The 27,542-nt window shown below is 35.7% G+C and overlaps 1 protein-coding gene across 5 annotated transcripts in view; it reads right to left on the bottom strand.

The window, feature by feature from the left end:
- The window catches only part of ROBO1 (roundabout guidance receptor 1), a 1,145,602-nt gene that overhangs the window by 761,597 nt on the left and 356,463 nt on the right, over positions 1-27,542 (bottom strand). The window lies entirely within an intron of this gene.

The following is a 27,542-nucleotide window of genomic DNA, read 5'->3' on the forward strand; positions in this document are numbered from 1 at the left end:
ATATTCTTTTCATCTTTATGTGGTGACAGCCATAATTTAATAAAAAGAGGAAAAAATACACAAGTCTTTCAAATAAATGTCAAGCCGTATTTAAAGATGTTATTTAATCGGTTGCCAGGGTATTAAAAAGTTCATTTTCTTGCCACCTAAAGTGTTCTGGCAGAAATTAAAAATTTAACAGCTTTTCTCCAATAATTTCTTGACAGAATATAACATTGTACAAATAATCAAATCCTGCCAAATATCTTTAAGGAAACAGCAAGGGTATTTAGATAACGTTTCTATTTATACAATTATTCTAATACAAAATGATTTTTAGTAGTAGTCAGGGACTTAATTGAGCAACGAGCAGAAAAACCATTGCAGAACCACTTTCCAGTAGAACTGCACTTCTTTTATTCTGAAATATTACTCCCTACTTTATTTCTAATTAATTTATTAGATGTAGTTTCTGCCCCACATGCATGTTTATACTCTTCATTATCTCGGTGTCATATATTATTTTGTCCATAGTGTCACTTAGTAATTCATCACAGTTTGCACTAATGAGGAAAGGTGGTCATTAAGAGCAGCTAAGTGCTGTTCCCTTGATATACACAGCGGCCTCGCTCATCAGAGCCCAACTGCTCTGGTTCTGTGTGTTCCAGCCACCCTCCTCTGTTATCTTAATTTCCAGATTGAGTGATGTGTTCCTGCCAGCACATCAACGATAAACCTGAACATGTCAAATGTTTAAAATTTGATAATCCAAACAATATAGACCAAGGACTGGACTATTTTAACAAAGCAGATTAGCAGGGTTTCCGTAACAAGGTAAAATCCTGACTAATTGGCGGGACGGTTCTGATGCTGACTCTCATGAATTCTTCCTCAGTGCACCTCCAACCCCACCTCCACCACCGCCCACATTACCTCCTCCATGCACTTACACTTTTGATTGCAGAGAAAGTAAATATTTAATGTGCTTTTAAGTTATATATTTGTTTAAGGCAGATATGGAATCAACTTCCTCCCCACCTGTTCCTCCCTCCCCCCTCTCTCCCTCCTCCCCCCTCTCACAGGCGTGCAAGTGCGCGCTCGCGCGCGCGCACACACACACACACACACACACACACACACACACACCACTCTAGGTCTTAAGTAGGGTTGCCTTATAAGCATCCAGAAGTAAGTAGCTGGTCTGGGAAGTCTCTTTTCACATGCCCTCCACCTTGTCCGAAGTGTCTTGTTGTCCTGTGTCTAACGTTGCAGCGCCCCCACCAGGCATGCCTTCCTAGCTGCACTTTAGAATCAGCACTGTTACCTCCCACTCCACTAAAACTTCCTGTTTCTGTCCCTGAATTTCTCAGGATTTTGCTTGGCTTTCACCCTACATGTAAGTTCATACACTGGGGTGGAGAATCTATGATTGATCCTGAGAATATATAAAAAATTCTTCTCGTATTCTCTTTTTCACAAAATGCTCCAAAATTTGTTCTAAAACACTGATTAATAAGGCATTTCATCAAGCTATTTTAATCTCTTTCTCTATGGAATTCTGTTACTTATCGCAATTAATCAGAGGCTGCCTTGGGAGGTCTTTTTTTATGTTCCTATTTTTTTAATTGCATGCATTAGGTGTTATAATTCCATGTCTTTGCACTTTATATGCTCAGAAGAAAAGTAAACTTCTTGCAGGAACAACTAGTTGCAATACTGTTGCACCCTTGATTCAGTGTAGCATGATACTTTGGTGCCCAGCAGAATGCAAAGAGCACTGGAGCAGGGGAAGGCCTGAAGTCTAGCTCGTTATGTCTCTTTCTGTGCAAACTTGAACAAGCAACTTAACACCTTAAATCTGAGCTGGCCTTTTGACTCTTATTTTAAGTAAAACAATGTGACAGTGTGCCCTTGCCATGTCAAGGCTCTGAGAAGCCTTGAGCACTTCTGCTGATTCTCTCTTGGAATTATGCCCCTGCTATAATAATAAGACTAAGATCCCCTGCCTGAGGATGAGGGGCAATGTGGAACTAAGACAAATATCCAGCGGAGGCCTTCCTAGATTAGCCAGTTTTCAGCCAACTCTCCAGTTGACTGAAGATGCATGAACAAACTCAGCTGAGTTCTGGTGAGTGTGGCTGCTGAGTGTGGTCTCCATCAGCAGAGACACCCAGATGACTCTAGACTTTTGTGAAATAATACAAATGGGTTGTTATAAACCATAAACTTTAGTATGATTTGTGATGCAACAATAGTTAACTGATCCAGAAGTAATTTGGTTTTGGTTTTTTTTTTGTTGTTGTTTTTTTGTGTTTTTTTTTTTCAGTAGGATAATTCTTGGCTGTGTGAGACACTGTCACTGTTTCTCCCTCCTGGCTAACTGTGCCAGTTTATCCTGCATGTATTCAACCGCCACTTCTATGTTCATGTCACTTTTAGTATCATCTTCCACCCTAATGTCTTACCTAATCTCTAGCCTCATATAATGGAGGTGCACTCAGATCATGACCAAGGTCCAATAACAGGACTTAAGGCAAAACTGTATACTATGAAAACCATACTTGAAGCTTTATTATTTTGCCTATAAATGAAAGAATTCATGGCCTTATATATGAAACTCTATACGTTAACATGCATGTATAAATATATATTTATAGTGATATGCACATTATCAGGAATACATGTACCAAATGTAGTTTTGTATATCTCCTCAAATTTAATATGGTCAAATGGAACTCATTATTTCTCCATAAAACCCAGCTCTATCCCCACAGCCTTATTTTCTCATGTTTCACAATCATTTTCTAATCTTCAGTTCACCTCTTCTATTTACTTAGATATCTTTATTCTCCATTTTACTATCACCAGTTTAGTCTAACTCTTATCACTTCACACCTATATTATTGCATCTTTCATCAGGCAGGAAGATAAAAGAACAGATCATCGAATCAGATCTCACATTAAGTTGGAGAAAGAGGTAGCACTTTGAATGACACAATCAGGGAGCTATACCCCATTCTTTTCCCCTAAACATCAAAGAGTTGGAATAGTGATTGAAACTAGGAAAAAAAAAAAAACTTGATCAAGAATGTATTTGAAAAGCAGTGCACTTAGTGACAATGCACCTACTGTACAATATAGAATTAATGACTTTTGGCAAGAAAAAAATCAATAGAGGTAGGAATAATGATAGAGGTATACTTAAAGAAAAGTCGACAGACTCATTTGGCTAAGATAGATTTGTGTGGCAAGGCATTTGTAACATAAATTTTGAAAGATATGATATGACCGGATTTTCAAAGGTTTTGATTTTCAAAGGCTTAAGATGTTGGACACAGTTACAATAGATGCTGTTAATTAAACAATTTTCTGGTAAAATAATTTGACGATATTGAATATAGCCCCAGGATATAAGGAAAGACTTAATGTAAGGAAAGACTTAATGTTTCCTAGGCCAGATGTTATTAAAATTGAAGCTGAAGTTATGGTTCTTAGTAAGGCCGATACTTTCCTAACATTTTCTCTTACACATGTGGTCACTGAACCAAGTTTCACTGCAGTGTCAATTTATACCCTTAAGTTTTTTGACTAGTAACTGGTCTCTCATGATATATGGTGTCTGTTTCTCTAAAACAATGACATCTAATTTCTGTGCATTTTTTTATCTTATTTTATTCCTTCCATTCTAATTCCTTTTAATCAATTCTTAGTTGTCAAGGTGCATAAGCGATGCGATATGTATTTAGATGCTGGCATTTTCCAGCAGGCCTTTGTATTTCAGCTATTTTCCCCTTGTTCAGAATCTACCTCCTAAGACACAGAAAGAGGAAACAGCTCTAGGGAGGACTCATGTAATCGTAGATACCAAGGACAGCTGAAAGAGTTGATGCTAATATATGATGGAAGACAGAGTTCACATTAAAAAATAGGAGTCCTCAATGGGCTGCTAGGGAAAAAAGGAATTACCTATTAGCAATTCAAAAAGAGCTTCCTATTATACAAATCTTTATATGTAGGTTAATTGCCTGCCAAGATTTCCTTTTAAATCAAAGTTAAAGTATGCAAGATCGATGCCATACAATGAAATGTCATTATTTTTGACTACCTCGAAAGCTGCATAGAGCTTTTGTACTGATTTTATTCCACTTGGGAGCTGTAAGTATTCTTTCTTTCCTTTTATTTATTTATTTATTTATGTATTTATTTATTTATTTACCTAGTTACACACACACAAACACACACACAACTTTTAACTGTGAAAAGTTGATAATAGGATGAGAAAAAAATTTCTATAACACTGTCAATGTTTGAAAATGTGAGAATAAGTAATTTTATCTACGTTTTTTCTAACTGAAATGTAATAATTGGCATTGAACAGTTAGAAGCTAAGTAAAAAATGGACCTGGTGGCTCGGGCTCATGGGATTCTTAAAGATGGTGTATTATAAACACATCCATGACAGCTAGTCTCATCTCTCTGTTCCTTTCAGTTCTGCTCTTCTTTGAGAACTGGAATTAAGCCACATTTTCCACCTTTCTTTTCCTTGGCCCAATTGTCACCAGAAAGAAACATTTTTTAGTCTGTTAATCTATATAGCAAACCTGGATAAGAAAAGTAGGCATGGCAGTTTCCACGTCCCTTTCAAAACCCATGTACTCACATAGCTCATGTCTCATTTAGCTTCTACACGAGTAATTTCCTCTTCCTTCAGGTGTTAAGTTTCATTAAATGAACTGCTGGTATAGAAGATGGGACAGGTCAGTTAACTGACCCTTTAACTGTGAGTAGCTTTGTTTTTGTTTGTTTGTTTGTTTTGTTTTGTGTGTGTGTGTGTGTGTGTGTGTGTGTGTGTATGTGTGAGATTTACAATGTAAATGTGATTTTCTTTTAAAAAAGATTAGACAATACACCAAAGTAACAGTTTGTGCCATATGCCTTATATATTTATTTAGTTGTTTATTTGGGGGATTGTTGGTTTAATTTAGAGATAATTTCAATTTTTTTCATAGCAGATGGACTGGATATATCACATATGCAGTGCATCAAAACATCTTATTCATTTATAAACAAGCTATTGAGAGCAGTCAACTGATGCCAAAAAGAAAATGCTGGTGGGTTAACTGACAATTTAATAATATCTCAGAGCTGTAGAAAATATCTAATACTTTCATTACTTTGTTTTTTGAAGTTAAGACTCTTTCTACTATTTCTATACCTGATACTGAGTTTGAATGTGTTATTCTTCAAATAGTTTTATCACACTGTATCCTCTAAGTTTAACATTCTATTTTTGAATTCTACATATGCATAGAAAGCACAATGATCAAAATTATTTTCTTAGATTTATGTCTTAAAATGCATAGAAAAAATAAATATAAGACATATATCCAACTGAACACGCATAGAGATGAAAACACTATATAAATAGCCATTCATCTGTTAGATGTTTATATCAGGGAGTAAAGGCCAGTTACATAATAATTGGAAAAAATTAAGAAATTATGATAAAGAGAGCATATAAATCAGAGAAAATTCAATTAGGCCCAGAACAGATTTTTAAATTATTATATTATGAGCTATATGAGAGTTTATCACTAAACAACAAAGCTGAGTTTAATTTTGAATACTTCCTTCTCAGGCTTACTTGCCTAATCCCTTTTAGCAAGTCAAATATGACATTACGCCCTAAATGTTGCTTTAAGATCTATTTATGTTTAGGTTATGAAAATTATATACACACACATTGTTTTCAAGTATTTATGGACATATTCATGATTACATAGAAGTATACATTATGAATCTGTTAAGAAAAATATGGTCTCAGGGGCGCCTGGGTGGCTCAGGTGGTTAAGCATTCGATTCTTGAATTCCACTTATGTCATGATCTTATGGTTGGTTCCTGAGATTGAACCCTGTGTAGGGGCTCTGCATTGACAGTGTGGAGCCTGCTTGAGATTCTCTCTCTCCCCATCTCTCTGTCCCCGCCCCCTGCTCATGCTGGCTCTCTCTCTTTCAAAATAAATAAATAGACTTAAAAGATAATTAAAAAAAATAAGATGGTCTCATAATACCTATTTTAAGAAGAGAAGGCATGAGGTGCAGTCAGTCATTCCTTGGAAAACTTTGTCCGATAGAGGAAAGTTCAGTAACTTCTCTTGCTTTCTTCCTGTATCAAATTTCATTGGCAGACTAGTTTCAATTTGATGATACTGTGACAATGACAATAATGTTGCCCTAAAATTAAGATCAGCTACTCTGAAATGAGGAGTGCCCAAGAATGCTTGGTTGTCTATAGTCATATGTTCAGAAAGATCCATCCCAAATATGGGTGAGAATAATTTTCATTCATAAGAACTTTGTATTTCTTAAATTTTGACACTTGAAGTTAAGTTTGAATTAAAAAGCAAAAAACAGAGAAGAAACCCAATATGTATTTATCAAATATTAGATGGTTTTAGTTACCTTTAAGTTTTCTGTATGTATGTAAGTCCTAAATCCTATAGCTTCTTTTGTGCAAGTGTCACAAATATTTGGAAATTCCTTTTTTTAGGGCTGCAAATTCAGGAAGTTTATGACCATGGCACCAGAGCTGAAGAGCATAGGGACTGGTATGTTGGTCAAGATAAAGTCCTGCTGAACAGGATTTTTTTTTTTATAAGTCAGTATCATCATTGTAATGTTGCATGGCTGCAGAGAATATCTCTGTGCCTCCGTGGGTTATCTTTCCACAAGACCAGCTAATCCTAAAGGCGACATAAAGTTTGCTGGATAAAAATGTGAAACCTGAAACTCTCATTCAATAATCAGTCGTGAATTTGAAACTACTTATGAAACCTCCCTGGGCTAGAGCTGGACTGTGAAAAGAAACACTCTCACTGGGTCCTTGTGAATGAGTTGCTAGCTGGTAAAATATAGAAAAAAGTAAAAATGACTTAACTGACAGATGCAAGAACAAATGGACAAATAAGCAAACAAAAACAGATATGCAAATTTTCTAGTGAAGAAATAGAATACTTCAAGGAGATAGCTTCCAGAAATATAGATCTTCAAGGGATAAAAGCTATAATAAGGAGTCAGCTTGCATGTTGCAGATTTAGAAACAATTAAAATGCTCTTTACAAATTAAACATTTTAATGATTCCTTTTTGTAAAATAATTGAACAGGGCAAGATATTGAATCCAATGTGCCAATGTGAATTTCTTGTTTCTGACCATTTCAGGAAAATAGTTGAAGATTCCCCATATCAAATGCCTGGGTGCTATGGGATCACAGTATTTTTTACCCACTATTATTACCTGAGATTGTTTTTCACATGAGCTATTTGAGGATGTTTTAATTAGAAACAAACACAGCACATCATAATGTGTGATTTACTTAAAAATATATGGGAAAAGAGCCTGCTGTGAACAGCAGTTTATACAGAATTCCAGAGATTCTGTTCACCTACTGATTCATTTACCCAAATACATACATACATATACATGTATATATATATTATATTATATATATTATTATATATAATATATGTATTATATTTATATATTTTATATGTTTACATATAATGTATTTATATACAATAATATATATTATATTTATATATTTATGTATAATATATATCATATATAATATATTTTTATATATCTTATATATGTGTCTATATATATTATTTTCATATAAACTTACCATGTAATGGAGAATTAAAAAGACAGCAGGGAAGAAAAAATAAGTATTACTGCTATGCTGGTAGTATTGAAGTTGGTCCATTTATGAACAGAAGAAGACATAACAGATACGAGAGCAAAAATCCCACTCGTTGGAAATTATGGAAGACTTACTATCGACCAATAGGGTAAGGTCAAGAGTGAGCTCCCAATAAGATCTATGTTCTTTGTCAATTACTGCGCTGGATGTGAGGCAGCAAACCATGGTTCAGAGATGCTCCTCGTGGTCCTGTTACAGCTGACAGGGTGGGCAAGTGGAGGCCTAGCGTGGACAAAGCACCAATGCACAGAGGCTGCCTGGGTCAGGGGATGGGGAGCTCCGCTTCCAAATAAACTGCCTGTGCTAAGGTGAATAGATTAGAGTCACGTCACAGAGAATTTTGAAGCTGGATAAAGGACTTTGGGCTTCATTATCCAGTGTGATGGAGTACACACATTTTACATAGTATGAAAGGTTATGTCTTGGGGTGTAAAAAGATAATACTGGAACTAATTTTTTTTTTTTTGGTATCAGTAGACCAGAAAATAGCAATGGAAACAGTAGTAGCAGTAACTTATTAATACGAGATTGAGTTCTTCATCAATGACATTTTAATTTTTTCATGTTTATTTATTTATTTTGAAAGAGAGAGGGTGAAAGCACAAGTGAGGGAGGGGCAGAGAGAGGAAAGAGAGAATCCCAGGCAGGCTCTGCAGGGTCATCACAGAGCCTGATGCAGGGCTCAAACTCACATGCGGGGCTCAAACTCACAAACGGGGGGATCATGATCTGAACCCATATCTTGATGAACTGTGCCACCTAGGCGCCCCCATCAGTATTATTGAGTAAAAACAATTCCTATACAAAAATCAAAAGAAGATTGTGTTCAAAGTGCTATTTAAAATACAACTTTACCTGCATGTATATATGTGTATATACGTATATTGCCTTTAAATAATATATATCCTTCAAATATTTATTATAGTAAAATGCCATCGTGGTTAGCAAGATATTTTTGAAATGACTTATTTCATATTGATCTCATTTAAAAAATAATATTTATTTATTTTTTTGAGAGAGAGGCAGCGCACAAGCGAGGGAGGGCAGAGAGAGAGACACAGAATCCAAAGCAGGCTCCAGGCTCCGAGCAGTCAGCACACAGACCCATGTGGGGCTTGAACTTACAAACCGCAAGATCATGACCTGAGCCGAAGTTGGACACCTAACTGACTGAGCCACCCAGGCTACCCTTATTAAAAAATAATAATAATGTTTATTTCTTTTTGAGAGATTGAGAGACAGAGAGAGAGAGAGAGAGAGAGAGAGAGAGAGAGAGAGAAGACGAGCATGCTGGGGTATAAGCGGGGGATGGGCAGAGAAAGCAGGAGACACAGAATCCAGGCTCTGAGCTAAGCAGGCTCCAGGCTCTGAGCTGAGAGCAGAGAGACTGATGTGGGTTCAAACTCACCATCTGTGTGATCATAACCTGATGGTGGACTTACTATCGACCTGAGCTGAAGTTGGATGATTAACCGACTGAGCCACCCAGGTGCCCCTGATGTCATTTTTTATGTCATTCGTTTTTTATTCTCTATTGTCTATTTTTGTATATTTTACTATGCCCACCAGCACAATGATGCATATAGGTATTTTATAAATGAAAAACAGAAGTGCAATGAGAAGTTGGAAAGCCATTAAAACTTTTAGAGTAAAAGGACCAAATATTCAAACCTTTGCTTTAGCCACATTATTCTGGTTGCCTTGTATAGGATAAATTAGGAGTAGGATAATGGCTTTGGAAGATGATATCAAAGCAGAGTCGATGTGACCTTACAGTTCTTTGCAAGTTGATGCTGTTTTGCCTAATATTTGTCTATCCAGTGATTCCCATAGTGCCATATACCTATGCTATGTGGTATGTATAGGCATATAGGCATGGCTGATACATCCTTGTTAAATTGAATGAAACATTCACAACTAATTTCTTGGTTAATCTTTAAAAAAAACCACTGTTCACAGCATCTTTTGACTGATCCTTCATACTGAAATTAACACCTTCCATATCTTTTCCAGAACATTTGGCATTTCTGCTACAGTCCATGTACTGTTCTGCCTTATGCTATAACTATCCATGCAACACACGAATAAGTTTTAGATACACTTAGAATGTAAAGTCTTTAAGAGGGGAATACACAGTATTTATCTAACTACTTAAATGAGACTTTATGTGTTTGTATGATTAAACAGGGATAGAGATATCTATAGGGATAGATCCGGGGACTCTCTCCAGTCCATCGGTAGCTCCCTCTCCCTCCCAATCCCCTAATCAGCTTCTCCAAGGGGAATGAGTGAGAGGGGCAAGTGGAGAGGAAAATGTGTCTGCCAGAATAGCTTCACTCACAAGACAACTCTGTGAAAGAAAATAGAGTATCTCCTAAGATTGTGTGTTTGAAAGAATCTAAAAAATGGACCATTAATAAATTAGAATATAGGCTACTTCTGGAAAAATCACTCTGGTCAGGTGAATAAATGGCTCTGTAGTAAACTCCAAAAGGGAGGTACTATTTAAGCCCACTTTAGACAGCTAAATGAGATCCACATGCACAGATAAAACGGGGGGAAAGGAACCTAAGTCCAAGCTTGGAATTTGTTATCTGCTTTATGTTATGTGTATATGTGGAGAGAAACTCTATCATCTGGAGAGCTGATATTCCCCTACATTTGGACTAATCCTAATATACTAATTACAATTGAAGTATCTGATATAGAGGAACAATAAATAGCAAAAACTATATTCATAATGGCAAATATTCTGTACCACAGTTAGAATAAAAGATTAGAGTATCGATACTTTTTTAAAGACACATTTGGGGGTGCCTGGGTGGCTCAGTTGGTTAAGCCTCCAACTTCGGCTCATGTCATGATCTTACAGTTCATAGGTTTGAGCCCCGCGTCAGGCTCTGTGCTAACAGATCAGAGCCTGGAGCCTGCTTTGAATTCTGTGTCCCCTGTTCCCTCTCCCCCTCCTCTGCTCATGCTCTGTCTCCTCCTTCTGATTAATAAACATAAAAAAATAAATAAATAATTAATTAATTAAAAAGACACTTTTGTTGATGTTGGCCTAATTTAAAGAGAAAAAGAACAAGAAACTTCTAAAAGTACAGCAATGAAAGAATTGGCAGGTTTTCCTTAAATGATTAAATAAAAATGAATAGTTATATGTTTGCCATATTTCTAATGCATTAAAATTTGATTGGGAGCAAGTTTTATTAGAGCATAACTTTTGACATGTGTATTATATAAATGTTTTCAATATTCAAAAACAATATTCAATAAAAAGGAATGAAAAGCTAACCTTGAACTGAAATATCAACTCTGTATCAAGCAAGTAATATAATCCCAGAGAAAAAGAATTTATGCGACTCTGATTATAGGGTCCTGACTGGACTTCAGCAGCATAGATTCTAAGGACAAAAAGAGCTACAAAGAAATCTGAAATGCACTTAGTATGTTTTTTGTTAGTCGTAGATATTTTGTAAGTATGTTGTAGTGTAGAACTAATAAATGCATATATTGATACGGTTCAGGGCCAGCATTCCCACTATGGAAAATGGAGCTGCAAATACGGAACTGAGGTTGGGGAATACAGAAAATAAGTAAGACAACATAGAAATGCATAATTTGATTTCCAATAGTGATCGTATCTAATGTAAAAACAAAACAGAGTCATATGATAATAAGTGAGGCAATATTACCACCAGGAATGGTCATCTTGAAAAACAGTAGTGCACGATACTAGTGGAAGCTGGATTTAGAGCAATAGGTGTGGTCCAGGTTAGCAAGAATCCTGAGGCCAAATGAGGCATTTGAATTTCTGTCTGAATGAAACAAGTGTTCCATTGGACAGCTTTAAGTAGTGGAGTGATGTGATTCTATTTAGGTTTTATAAAATTGATTTGTTTTTGTGTGAGAAATGGATTGTAAGGGTAGAACCATGGATCAGAATGATAATAGTGGAGATGGAGAGAGGTCCATTAATTTAGGATATATTTTGGAAATAGAGTCAAATGATTGGATGAGAGAGAAGAAGAGGTATAAATGATAAATTCCATACTTTTATTATAAGCTTCTGGGTGAATGGAAGTGCTGAACACTGGCATGGCAGAGATAGAGGGAGGGCCAGGTCGCAATGGAGAGGCAGAAGAATTAAACATTTTACTGTGGCCACATAGTGTTTGTAATGCCTACTTTATATTCAATTGGAAATATCTCAAAAATAGTTGGATATAGGATTATGGAGAGCTTAAATAGAAAAAGGAAGGCAGGAAGGCAGGAAGGCAGGAAGGCAGGCAGGCAGGAAGGAAGGAAGGAAGTCCAGAGTTAGAGATACAAAACTGGGAATTACACACACACACACACACACACACACACACACACACGCACACACACAGTGATATTTATAAGCAGGCAACTATAAGAGATCTTTTAGAGAAAGGTTGCAAACAATAGGAAATAAGCTCCAAGCCCATGGTTACTCCAACATTTAGATCCAGGAAGAGAAGGAACATAAAAAGGAGACTGAGTGAGACTAGTGGACAAGGTAAGACAACCAGGTGTGTATGGTGTAGTGGAAGCCATGTTTCTTTTTTTTTTTTAATGTTTATTTATTTTTGAGAGAGAGACACAGTGCAAGTGGAGAGAGGCACAGAGAGGGAGACACAGAATATGAAGCAGGCTCCAGGCTCTGAGCTGTCAGCACAGAGCCCAATGCAGGGCTTGAACCCATGAGACGTGAGATCATGACCTGAGCTGAACTCGGATGCTTAACTGTCTGAGCCACCCAAATGCCCTCATGTTTCTTTTTTTTTAAGTTTATTTTTGTTTATTTTGAGAAAGATACAGAGATCAAGCCGGTGAGAGGCAGAAAGAGAAGGAGACAGAATCCCAAGCAGGCTCCATGCTGTCAGCACAGAGCCTGATGCAGGGCTCGAACTCATGAACCATGAGGTCATGACCTGAGCTGAAGTCAAGAGTTGCACACGTAACTGACTGAGCCACCCAGGTGCCCTGAGATGCAAATGTTTTAAAAAGAAATGGACAATTGTCAAATGATGCTAAAATGTCATGGTAAGATGAGAGGTAAGTATCATATTTTACAATATGTAGACAGCTGATGTTCTGAGTAGAATTGGTTTCAATGCCCTGCTTAGTGTGGGTGGCTATCAAATATGATGAGGAGAGACTGTAGTGAGGATGGGACAGGGGAAGCACAAATAGCTTTTAAGAAATTTTGCTGAAAAGGGGACCATGAAAGAGACGTTATTCTAAGGAGAGACATTTTCCCCTCCCTTTTAAAGAAAGGATCCTAGAGCATGGCATGAATGATCCTTTTGAAAGAGAGATATTAATGATGTTGAAAAGAAAAATGACTGAAGAAAACATATTCCCATTCAGGTGAGAGATGATCAATTCAGAGCAAAAGTAACTTTTAATGCAAATAGTTGTACGGTACAAATAGTTGTTTTCTGTTGCACCAGGAAAGAAGGAAGATAGAAAGCATGGATAAAATACAGATACAGCTGAGATCTAGATGAATACACTTTGGCAGATTTGGCAAAGACAAGATGAAAATGATTACTACTGATTACTTTCCAGAGTAAAGTAGGAGAGTGTATATATCATCACATACATGCCGCAGGCTGGGGCAATGATGAAGGGAGGTTTTGGAAGCCTGAGGAGATAGGGAATGTGGGAAATGTGACCAGAACAAAATGCAGTAGGACTGGCAGTCAGTTTCAGTATATATCTGCCCTCTTCACAAAGCAATACTTTTAGTTTTGGTACTTTCAGGGAATGGATGATAGTATCATATCTGGACAGCTGTGTTCTGAAGACCTGGAAGGACACATTCAAAGATGGAAAAGGAGGAAGACATTTTTAAGGATACCCCAAAGCACCATTTTAATGAGATAGCATAGTTCTCATTAAATTATTAAAAATAACAGCAACAGACCATAGCAAAGGTCTTACATTCATATCCAATCAAATTATAAAGTGAGGAGCAACATGTTTTTTGACCATACACTAATGTTTTCAGTCAGCAACTTTCCAGAATGTCCCACTCTCCCATTCTTACCCCAGTATAACAGCCCATTGTCATAGTTTCTCCTGGCAATGCACAGAGCTGAAATGTTCACTATAATTTGCAATGATACATACCTATAGAAACCATATATGATATCCTTCTAAATTAATCTGAGGTATGAACTTTTGATGAGTGGGGTTCATTGCTGATGTTATCCCTAGGTGCATAAGAGGGACAGAGAGATATGTCATTACGGCCACAAGACGTAACTGAGAATCAGTTAGTGAGAGTTACCGTAATTGTTTTCTATACTTAACTATCATGTTTGCAAACTGATGTTTCCGTTTGGGTTTAAACAAAGTTATGATAAACGGAGAGGGAAATCACCAATAAAATGAAACTGCGGCTTCCAAAACGCAAACCAACATGCATAATTTTCCGCTTAATCTTTACCCAAATTGGCTCCTTAGTTAGTGTGTCCCCACATGAAGATGTGTCACCTCCTATTTTAAGGCTGAATCACTACAAAGCAATCATGCACAACTGCACCAGTAGCCCAGATAGCTTTCATTCAGCATTCCCCCTGAAAGGGGGAAAATGAAGTAAAGCACCCCCCGCAAAGTGGTCCATTTATTGCTTATCACCCAAAGAATTCTCAGATTCTCTGAGAAAGTGTCAAAGAAGCAATCCCAGAATGAGCATCCAAAAACGTGGCACAGGCCTACCAACTATCGAAACAGGTAACTTTTATCTTCCCCTCAAGGCTTTGCCATATCAGTTGGACAAACAGATCTCAGCCAAAGAAACCATTTTGTGTTTTACTAGAAGAATAAAGCTTGCAGAGCAAGTTACTTTCAGGAGGAAATAATTACAGTTTTGGAGAGAATGCTGTAAGCCGCATAATTATAAGGTCAGATGAATCGGTTACTGCCTTAAACTTCTCTTAACAGCACTTCAAGAGAAAGACATTAAAGTAGGAAGGATAGGAATGATATGCAGGAAATTATTTGAATGGATTTTAACTTCAGGGAGAAAATTATTCCAAAAGTGGGTGGCATTGTTTTACAACAGGCAATGTATTAGTGGCCTGTCTGGTTATCAAAAGGAGAAATGTATTTCTACAGCATGACCAAAGAAAAGATCTCATATGAAACTTCAAACACTATGACCCATTTTATTACCCCGTCAATATTTTCATGTGGTTGTTCCCCAAGTCAGTAATAGGACTTTGGCTTTTTCTCAGAGACAGTATATCATCCAATAGAATAATGCAAAGCCTAAGCAAATATTTAAACCTATTTTTTAAAGTTACAACTGGAAGAAACATTACGGATCAAACTTCTCATTTTACAAACAAAACAATACAGACTGAAAAATTAAGTGACTTGCTCAAGGTCACAAATTATGAACAGCTGTCAACATCAGGCCTAACCTAGTCAAATGTGAAAAAGTCTCGTCTTTTCCCTTTGAAACATAATCCTCTCCACTCTTCCTAGTAGACTGTTTCTCTTCCCTACCCTTTCCGTGTCTACCTGTGACAAATTACTCAAGACCTTTCTTCTCTGTCCAGAAGTCACTGCCCCATTTGGCCTGTCTTCCATCCTTGCCTCATAAATCATTGGTTACAGGTAGAATTAATATGCCTTTCCGATGTCATTGTACCTCTCTGGTACAGTATATTGGAAACTCAGAGATGCTGATGTAGAAAAACATAGCTTTCCACTTTGAAGGATGTGGGAATTTTGGCAATCTCCTTTTGAGCAGATGATCACTCCCTAACAACTCAAAAGAATTGTGGCAATTTTGAGCACAATCTTAAGTGCTGTGTTGGTTATTCTTAATAGATGAGAAAATAGCCAATCTTCAGTGGATTAAAAGAACAGGCTCTAAAATAGTCTGTGTGATTTGAATTTATGTTCCACGTTTTATTAGTAGTCATTTTGGGCAACTACTTCTTCATAAGGACAGTTTGAGGATTGCATTAAAATATTTAATGTAAAGCACTTACAATAAAAATACACACATAGGAAAAGCTACATTTTAGGTTGTCGATACTATATCTACTGGGAATTACTCAACTCCTCAATTTGTTGTCATTCTGTTGAAATCTAGCTTCTTCTGTGTCATTCACTGAACTGCTCTTGAAAGGTCACTAATGATCAACTAAATGACAAATTCAGTGGCCCATTTTTAGTACCTGTTCTATATCAACACAACACTTGACACTGTTTATTTCTGTGTATGTCCTCAAGTTCTATCGTCTTTTGACTTCTGTGAACCCCCACTCTTCCCAGCACTTTATATATTAGACCATTGGTTTCTGCCCTCTCTCCCTTTTTTTCCCTGATGATGTTATTTACTTCAAAGCTCACAACCATCCCAGTATGCCAGGGACTCTGATGTACATTTCTACTATTTATCTAATTCCAGAGATAGATACAGACCTAATTTCAAGCTGCCTGCTGTATATTTTTATTTTAATGCATGAGATCAGAAAACAGAACTCAGGAAAGTTTCCTGGAACTAACTTCCCTGAATTTCCTATCTTCAGAAATTCTATCTCCATCTATGCCACTGAAATTCCCAAAGGTTCCTCTCATTCTTCTTTCCAGCATGGCTCGAATGACAAATCATCCCTGTTTGCTTGGGACAGTTCCAACTCATACCTGCCATTTCATCTTCACTATTAATAGAAATCTCTTTTACTCTCAAAAATGTTATGATGTGGATAACAAATTATATGATTATCGTAATCATGTTAGGCATCCAGTCTATCTCACAGTTGTCATCAGTCTTGGTATTTCTTTCCAACCTTTATAGTGTAGGTTTTTTTGTTTTTTTTTTTCTTTCGGGAAAATATTAACAGCCTTTCTAAGGGTCATTGCTACCAATATATTTCTGGTTACTATAGTCTCCATAAGGCCACTAAAATGATCTTCCTAAAAACAAGTCTAATATTGTTATTCACCTTCATAAAGATTTTCATTCTTTCTCAGTTTCTTACAAGACAGAGTCCTGCACTCTTCTATTTTCCATTTGTTCATCCCCCTTCCCTGCTTTTAGATTAAAGTAGGGTGACGATCTTACATTAGAGAATATAAGTTAAATAAAGAGTAGACGTAAAGTATTGGTTTCCTACAATAATACTGATGGAATAAATGCTAGTGGACTACAGCATTTCTTGATAGTATATATTACACATTTCATTAAGGCAACTGTAAAATTCAAATGTGATATGTGGGCATGTTTAGATCACCATAGAAGGTACATGACTATTGTTTTAGTTGCTGATATTTATTTCTCTCTCTCATGCCTAATTAATTCACTATAGTTTACTATTAAGAAATGTTTTGGTCAAAGCTAGAAATATTGAAGAGTTTCTCTGCTACCCAAAGGGGGAGAAACTATATTCTCTAAAAAATAAATTTTGTGAGAATTCCATTATTAAAATTGTCTTTCTTTGATATAAAACTATATATTTAGGACTTGCAATTTCTCAACTTTTAATAGCAACCGAAATCATTTCTTTGACTATAAAATTTAATACAATCTTTCTGATTTTTGACATTTTACAAATTTATAGACGGTGTACTTAGTTTCCTGATTGTTGAGAAGTTTTACTTAAAACATTCTCTTTTTTTTTCAGCGTTTATTTATTTTTGGGACAGAGAGAGACAGAGCCTGAACGGGGGAGGGGCAGAGAGAGAGGGAGACACAGAATCGGAAACAGGCTCCAGGCTCTGAGCCGTCAGCCCAGAGCCTGACGCGGGGCTCGAACTCACGGACTGCGAGATCGTGACCTGGCTGAAGTCGGACGCTTAACCGACTGCGCCACCCAGGCGCCCCTGAGAAGTTTTACTTAAATTCCAGTTAGTTAACATACAGTATAACGTTAGCTTCATGTGTACAATATAGTCATTCAAAACTTCCAGGGGCGCCTGGGTGGCTCAGTCAGTTAAGAGTCTGACTTTGGCTCAGGTCGTGATCTCGTGGTCCATGAGTTCGAGCCCCGCATCGGGCTCTGTGCTGACTGCTCAGAGCCTGGAGCCTGTTTCAGATTCTGTGTCTCCCTCTCTCTCTGACCCTCCCTCGTTCATGCTCTGTCTCTCTCTGTCTCAAAAATAAATAAACGTTAAAAAAAATTAAAAAAAAAAACCAAAACTTCCATACACTTTGTGCTCATCACAGCAAGTGCCTCTTTAATCTCCACCCATCTCCCTTCTGCTATCCATCAGTTTGTTCTCTATGGTTCAGAGTCTGTTTCTAAAACTATCTTTGGGTAAGTCAATATGTCATTAAACATATGTCTAAACTTAATCATCATCATCTCTAGAGAGCAATACATGTGCATATTAAGTGCAGTCCTTACACTCTAGCATTTACAATACAGGACTAGGGATGCACATAAGCAGAAGACACCAAGACCAATAAGAATACTAGAAATGCAGAGTCAGTAAAACATATGTGTACATATACATTAATTCCATACTCCAAAATATAAATGTGAATATTTTTATCTTTTATTCTTCCCTTTTAAGTACTTATTTATAAATTATATGTAACTTATATACATAAGTTAAGGGATTTTAGGCATTACCGACCAGGTGCTTGTGCATGACTTAGGTTGAACCATACAAAATTGCCTTTTTTAAAAAGTTTAGTTGAATATCAACATTTTCCTATGGTTCAATCTAACAGCAAATGAGGACTGGCTATGAGAATTTAATATGCATTACTTGTGCATATATAGTCAATTAATTTATGACAAAGGAGCTGAGAATATACAATGAGGAAAGGACAGTCTCTTCAACAAATGGCACTGGAAAAACTGGATAGTCACATGGTAAAAATGGAACTCGAACACTATCTTATACCACACAAAAAAAACTAACTCAAAATGGGTTAAAGACTTGAACATAAGATCTAAAACCATAAAATTCCTAGAAGAAAAAAATAGGTGGTAAGCTTCATATTGATCTTGGCAATAGCTTTTTGGAAGTAAAGGCAACAAAAGCAAAAATAAACATGTGTGGCTAGATGAGACTAAGAAACTTTTGTATAGCAAAGTAAACATCAAAAAAAAAGAAAGAAAACTACTGACTGGGAGAAATATTTGCAAATCATAAATCTGATAAGGAGTTAATACTCAAAATACATAAAAAAACTCACACAACAACAAACAAACAAACAAAAAACCCAAAATAATCCAATTAAAAAATAGGCAGAGGATCTGAATAGACATTTTTCCAAAGAAAACATATAGATGGTTAACAGGTTCACAAAAAGATTCTCAACATGACTAATCATCAGGGAAATGCAAATCAAAACCACGAGATGATATCTCACACCTGTTAGGGTGATTATTATCCAAAAGACAAGAAACAACAAGTGTTGGCAAGGATGTGGAGAAAAGGAAACCCTCATTCACTGTTGATAGGAATGTAAATTAGCGCAGCCATTGTGGAAAAGAGTTTGGAGGTTCCTCAAAAAAGTAAAAATAGAACTACCATATGATCCAGTAATTCCATCTGTGGGTATTTATCCAAAGGAAACAAAATCACTAATTTGAAAAGATACATGTGCCCCCATGTTCAGTGCAAGTATATTTATAATATCTAAGACATGGAAGCAATCTACGTATTTATCAATGGATAAGTGGGTAAATACGATGGATACACCACATCTCTTTTTTATTCCATTGTATGTGTGTGTATATGTATGTGTGTATGTGTGCATGTGCACATATATGTTTGTGTGCATATATACATATATGTACATATACATATATATACACACATGTACATATACATATATATATATATATATTTCAGCCACAAAAAAGAAGGAAATCTTGCCATTTGTGACCACATGGATGGATCCTGAAGGCATTATGCTAAGTGAAAGAAGTCAAAGAAAGAAATCCAATATGATCTCACTTATATGTGGAACCTAAGGAAAAAAAAAAGAAATTAGTTGCAAGTGGCAGAGGGTGGGGCAAAATGTTGAAAAGGGTCAAGAGGTACTAAAATAAATTCCAGTTCTAAAATAAATAAATCATGGGGATGTAATGTACAACATGGTGAATATAGTAATACTACTCTATTGCATATTTGAAAGTTCCTAAGAAGGTAAATCTTAAACATTCTCATCACACACACAAAATATTTGTAACTATGTTTGGTGATGGGTGCTAACTGGACTTACTGTGGTCATCATTATGCAATATATACAAACATCAAATCGTTATGTTGTACACACAAAACTACGATACTGTTATAGGTCAATTACATCTCAATAAAAAATAAAATACTTTTATTCACAGAATAACTTGTGCATACTTTAAATAATAATCCAGGAGAAATCCATTTTAAGGATAAAGAAGCTAATATAATATTTAACTGGGAGTACATAATTGGAGAATATAACAGTATTATTTCTTTATGCTATAATTTTTTAAGTTTTTTAAGTTTATTCATCTATTTTGAGAGACAGAAAGAGCAGGGGAGGAACAGAAAGAGAGGAAGAGAGAGACAATCCCAAGGGCTCGAACTCATGAACTGTGACATCATGACCTGAGCCAACATCAAGAGTCAGACATGTAACCGACTGAAATGCAAGCGTCCCAGGCGCCCTATCTTGATGCTATAATGTTAATATTCATGTTCATTTCATGTATGATACATACATTTTTTGATGTTGAGACAGACTGTAATATAAGGCCATTTAAAATTAATAATTTTGTAATTTAGAATTAGGCTTAAATTTAAGTAAATAATTTGAAACATTCAATTACATTGTTATGTTTTAGGAAGAAAAGTAGAATCATTTCAGAGACAACAAACTGGGAACTCCTTTCATATTCAGTGTTGGTCAATTTTGTGGCATCTCCAGTTGTAAAAGAAAGAAAGGAATGAAAATGTTGGGCTAAAAGAGATCTAAACAGTCAGCAAGTGGTCCAAAGCCCTTTATTTCATAAATGAAGAAACTGAGGTCAAATGACTTAATATAGTTATTTGGACATTGTAGTAATCATTAGGAAGCTGAAGAAAAAGAAAAGATAAAAAGTAACTAACTGATCTACAACCAAAAACATATTTGCTTTGGATCCTGTAGTACATTTAGAACATAATCTGTTGACAGGAAATTGACTGTGTAAGATAAGTGCTGTGTAATGAAACAGACAGACCCAAGGGACGGCTACAAATGACAACACCGTGGCTTTGAAAGGACAATTGGCGGGGTGATGGTATAGAAATATATATAATAATATATAAATATAATATAAATATTATATTAATATATAATATATATTATATAAGTATACATGATAATGAATATATATTAATGTATTATTTATATAATATGTATAAATATATATCAATATGGTACATATATATAAATAGATATATACAAGCCAAAGTAATAGAATAATTCTTCAACGTCAATCATAAATTCTCTTAATGACTGGATTTATTTTTTAACTGATTATATTGGTCTTATATGGACATATCACTTTTCATGCATAGCTTAAAGGGCTTAATGTTTTATTTATACTTATGTTTTGAATTTTTTGAAAAAAATAGTGCAGACACATAATTTGAGGAGGTCACATTGAACCTAATACCTTTGGCACCTTTTAGACAGTAGCATCATCTCACTGAAACCTTTCATGGTGAGACAGTGCATTGACAGATGAGAGTCTGCCATCACTGTAAGTGTCTGTTGCCAATACTGAACTTCCTTTTCAGAGCCCAGGACAGTAGTCTGATTTTTAAAGGGTGGAGTTTAGATGAATGGATAAAGAAGATGCGGCATACATATATACTATGGAATACTACTTGGCGATGAAAAAGAATGAAATCTTCCCATTCGCAACAACATGGATGGAACTGGAGGGCATTATGCTAAGTGAAATAAGTCGGTCAGAGAAAGACATATCTCATATGTTTTCACTCATATGTGGAATTTGAGAAACTTAACAGAAGACCCTGGGGGAAGGGAAGGAAAAACATAATAATTACAAACAGAGAGAGAGGCACACCATAAGAGATTCTTAAATACAGTGAACAAACTGAGGATTAATGGCGGGGGGCAGGAGCACAGGGAAAATGGGTGATGGGCATTGAGGAGGGCACTTGTTGGATGAGCACTGGGTGTTGCATATAAGTGATGAATCACGGGACTCTACTTCTGAAGCCAGGAGCACACTATATACACTGTATGTTAGCTAGCTTGACATTATATGTATATATATATATATATTTATATATATATATATATATATGTGGAGGTTTTTATATATATATATATATATATGGAGGTTTTATATATATATATATATATGGAGGTTATATATATATATATATATATATATATATGGAGGTTATATATATATATGGAGGTTTTATATATATATATATATATATATATATATGGAGGTTATATATATATGGAGGTTTTATATATATATATATAAATATATATATATGGACATATATATATATATATGGAGGGTTACGAGTAAGATCATAGGACTTGTGTAGTAATGTTCTCATTCTCCAAATACTTTTCTTATTTCAAAAAAGAGACTTAATTTTTTGGATAACCCTTTCTGTGTGATTTGTCAGTCCTATGATAATTCTACATTTGTCATCAAGCCATGTCTCTCTGAAGTCTTAACAGCTTCTGTAGCTTACTGCTGTGTAGAACCAGTTATGCAATGTAGTAGCTGCATGTATCTTCAGCAAAGAGTTTTAGAGAAAACAACATTAAATTAAAAGTGACAAGACATAGCTTTAAGGTCAAGCTCAATTATTTACTGTAGGTAAATATGGTGTATGAATATAGATTATATTTAAACTTTTATACTTTAGTTTCCTTATCTGAATATGCAGATGATAATAGTGACACATATCTATGAGTTTATTACATTGACAAAGAAATTACCCATGAAAATAGCCCTTTATGCACTTTAATGTGCAAAGTAAACCCTACTGATACTTTGAGAAAACAGAGTTATGGCAAATTAACAGTTTGACAATTAAAATTATTTTGAAAACTGTTTTCATATAACCCACAGTATATGTAGCTATATAAGACTATGGATGGAAAATGAATAAGAATCTGGTCTTTTTAGATGCTAGTTATTATATCTCAGCACATGGCAAGTTTGAACAAATTTTAAACAATTAATAAAAAATAAAAATAAAATCGTGCTGACAGGTCAGAGCCCGGAGCCTGCTTCGGATTCTGTGTCCCCTTCACCCGTCTCTTTGGCCCTCCCTGCTCATGGTCTGTCTCGCTCTGTCTCTCAAAAATAAATAAATTTTTAAAAATTAAAAAAATAAAAATAAAATGTTTGGTTTTCAACTCATTATACCAATAGACACAGCACCATTCTAAGGCAATGACTAGTTCTAAAACTTTATCTAAAGAAAGAAAATTCCATTGTAGGTCTTATCATGGAATTCATGGATTTATTTACTCAGAGCAAAGAGTTACATGTAAATAAACTTCATTCAAAATTTTTTAGAATGCCAAACGTTCAAAAGAACTGAGTCATTCTAGTTTCAATAGTTAAAAATCATTTTGACAATTCAATGAATTCCTAATACAGTTTGAAATTTTAATCTATGAAGAATTTCTCAATCAGAACTTCTCAAAGATTTCACTACCTAAAGTAATTTGGAATTTTACAGTAACACTGAAACATGGCATAAAATGATCTATAGCAGCAGTTAGTTTTCTAAGATGGGCTCAAAATATATCTTATGTATATTTTCTTTCTCTTACAATGAAAGATAAAGGGTTAAAAATTCTTTTTAATTCATTTAAAGTTTATTTATTTTTGAGATAGAGCGAGGGAGAGAAAGAGATAGGATGAGCAGGGGAGGGGTAGTGAGAGAGGGAGAGAGAGAATCCTAAGCAGGCTCTGAACTGTCAGCACAGAGTATGATGAGGGGCTCGAACTCACAAACGGTGAGATCATGACCTGAACCTAAACCAAGAGTCAAACATTTAATCGACTGAGCCACCCAGCCGTCCTGGTTAACAATTCTCAATACTATCTAGGAGTAGTTTTGAATTGGCTTACGGTTTTCTAGGTGACATTATGGTAAGAGGAACAAATGAAAGTATCCCAAAAATCATAGTAAATCATTTTACCTGAGTGCAGTCAACACAGCAGAGGATTGGCCATGTCGCTGGTGAGAGAGGAGAGGAACCAGAAAGTATGGAGTAAATGTTGGCCAACCTGGAAAACCTATTAAATCTCTACTTATGTATAATTAGAAAATAATTAAGACAAAAGAAAATATTGTGGCTAAAGAAACAATGGATATCGGCCACTGCTGTTAAGAAAACGGGAACAAAAGCCAGAGAGGAATGTGAAAAGAGTTTTTGGGTAGGTCAAGAGAAGGATATTCTAAAATCTATAAACCTAACAGAGAGAACACAGGAACAAGGCCTAATGTGGAATATAATGCAAACGGTATTTAATTAGTTTAAAGCCACTTGACACGGAAGAGAGATGTGCAGAGAAGCAGAGGAAAATAAAACAAAAATAAGCATATTTTGGTTCTTGGAAACTATTAGTTTGGTATTAAATAGAGGTGAGAACTAAAAAGCAAATCTGGGAATCTTTATAACAGAACATAATTAAAATCTTGGGCATTACTGAAAATTACAATGGAGTAGGTGTACCCTAAAGAAAGTGATTGTTACAATAACCTGCCAAGACTTCCATCACAAATGGCAGACATGGGAGAACTGATGGGAAAGGAATGTATCAATGCAAAGGGGGGTATGCTTAAGTGGAGTCTTACAAACAGGATACCTTTTTAAAAATTTTTTTTAACGTTTATTTATTTTTGAGACAGAGAGAGACAGAGCATGAACAGGGGAGGGTGAGAGAGAGGGAGACACAGAATCTGAAACAGGCTCCAGGCTCTGAGCTGTCAGCACAGAGCCCGACGCGGGGCTCGAACTCACAGACCGTGAGATCATAACCTGAGCCCCTTAACCGACTGAGCCACCCAGGCGCCCCAACAGGATACCTTTTTAACAGGCAATAGATGTGTCTGGAGGCACCTGGGTGGCTCAGTCTTAAGCATCTGACTCTTGATTTTGCTTTATGTCATGATCTCATGGCTGCAGGATCAAGCCCTGAGTCAGGCTCTATCCTGAGCCTGTGAACATGAAGCCTGCTTAAGAATCTCTCTCTCCTTCTCCCTCTGCCCCTCGCCCACTCTCATTCTGTCACTCTCTAAATAAATAAATAAATAAATAAATAAATAAATAAATAAATAAACAAACAAACATTTAAAAAGTAGATGTGTCTGACAAAACGTTATATAATCAACAAGCAAGGGAAGGGAAATGCCAAATGTCAGGTTTGAAGGGATGGGTAACTAATTCCAGTTGTACTGGGAAGGTCAATAAAACCTGACCATTGGGATAAAGTGGAGGGACTCTGAAGATGCTGCCATGGTTATGATGCAAACTTAAGTGAATAGAAAAATAAAACAAAACTACGATGAGGTATCATGTCACACCTGTCAGAATGGCTAAAATTAACAACACAGGAATCAGATGTGGGGAAAGGGGAACCCTCTTACACTGTTTGTGGGAATGCAAACTGGTGCAGCCATTGGAAAACAGTATGGAGGTGCCTCAAAAAGTTAAAAATAGAACTACCCTATGACCTAGCAATTGTACTACTAACTACTAGGTATTTACCCAGAGGATACAAAAATGCTGATTTGAAGGGGCACATGCACCCTGATGTTTATAACTGGTATTATCAACAATAGCCAAATTATGGAAAGAGCCCAGATGTCCATTGTCTGTTGGATGGATAAAAAAGTTGTGGTATATATATGCAAGGTAATATTACTCAGTCTTAAAAAGGAATGAAATCTTGCCATTTGCAATGATGTGGATAGAACTAGAGACTATTATCCTAAGTGAAATAAGTCAAAGAAAAATACCTATGATTTCACTCTTATGTGGAATTTAAGAAAAAAAATGAACATGGGGGGGAAGAGAGAGAGTCAAAGCACAAAACAGACTCTTACCTATAGAGAACAAACTATGGGCTTGAATTTGTTGTTGTTATTGTTTAATTAAAATTTTTGGAAGAGAGCTGGCACAAAAGAGAAAATTTCAGGTCAGAAAAGAGTAATGTAGCTTGTATTTAAGGAGGAGCTAAGGATGTGTATATGTCCAGTTAAAATGCCCTCACCATTTGATCTTCCTATTCACATAAAAAAACAATGCAGTAAGATGAATTAATTTTGATAGAAAGCACAAATAAACGAAGTAAACTTTAGCAAATTGCTAAAAATCTAGTTGCTATTTACAGGGCTCTTTAAGAATCAGACACATTAACAGGTGTCTGGGTGGTTCAGTCGGGTAAGAGTCTGACTTCAGGTCAGGTCATGATCTCACAGCTCATGAGTGCGAGCCGCACATTGGGCTCTGTGCTGATAGCTCAGAGCCTGGAGTCTGATTCCGATTCTGTGTCTGCCCCTCTCCTGCTCATGCTCTGTCTCTTTCTCTCAAAAATAAATCAAAGTTAATAAAATGTAAGAATAAAACACATTAAATGAAATAATTCACTGTATATACTTTCTATTTTATATCTGTGCTATATGCATGTATTATACATGTATATTTACATATGTATGTCAAAAATATATTCATATATTCTTTGACAAAACATTCTGGAAATAAGAAAACAACTATACATGAAGATATATAAAGTATTACATTTTATTCATAATGCATTTTTAATATTGTTGATGGATACAATTTAATAACCGTAATATTCTTTCTTGGTGAAATGGAGTAAGTGAAATTATTATTGGACCTCCTATTCCTGATAGAAATGTTTCTATGAAAATTAAACTTATTATCATCTTTAAGGATATTAATAGGCAGGTGCTAGTAAGCATTAAAACAAAATAAAATATTTTAAAATTGGAATCATGATCATAATTAGTTATCTTAATAGATCTTTCTGTATGTATTTTCTGATATATAAATTCTATTTTGTTAGTGCAATGCATGTCTTATGGTGACACAAAATGCAATTCTACCTATATTAACTATTCCTATTAGAACTTATGGGATCTGCATCAGTAGAATATCATTTCTATTTTTAATAGTTAAAATTAGAGGGGTGCCTGGGCGGCTCAGTCAGTTAAGTGTCTGACTCTTGGGTTTGGCTCAGGTCATGATTTCATGGTTTGTGAGTTCTAGCCCCACAACCGGCTCTACGCTGACAGTATAAAGCCTGCTTGGGATTCTCTCTCCCTCTCTCTCTTCCCTCCCTGCCTCTCTCTCTCCCTCTCTCTCAAAATAAATAAACTTAAATAATATAAAATAATAAGAAACAACATGATAGTGTCTTGTATTAGTGTTTTAGAGCAGAACCGTTTCAATTTTTTGCATCATCAATCTCCACGTTTCAGGACCCCATTGGATAAAAATTCTCTGGTTTGGTGAGAGGGCAGATGAAAAGAAATACATATGAAGAAATACATTCAAAGTATTATTTCCTTCAATATAATATGTACACTGTATAAATTCTCAAAATATGAAGAAGGAAGTAATATTCTTACAATTCCAATCAGTGTTAACATCTACATACATTTCCTTCTAATATTTCTCTTGTCGCAGGCATCCACTTTTATTTGTATGCTGGAAAGCACACTAAATAAAAAATTTACATCCTATTTCTTGCATATCACAGTATGAGTTTTTATATTATTAATA

This window comes from Prionailurus bengalensis, chromosome C2, assembly GCF_016509475.1.
Source record: "Prionailurus bengalensis isolate Pbe53 chromosome C2, Fcat_Pben_1.1_paternal_pri, whole genome shotgun sequence".
NCBI lineage: Eukaryota > Metazoa > Chordata > Mammalia > Carnivora > Felidae > Prionailurus > Prionailurus bengalensis.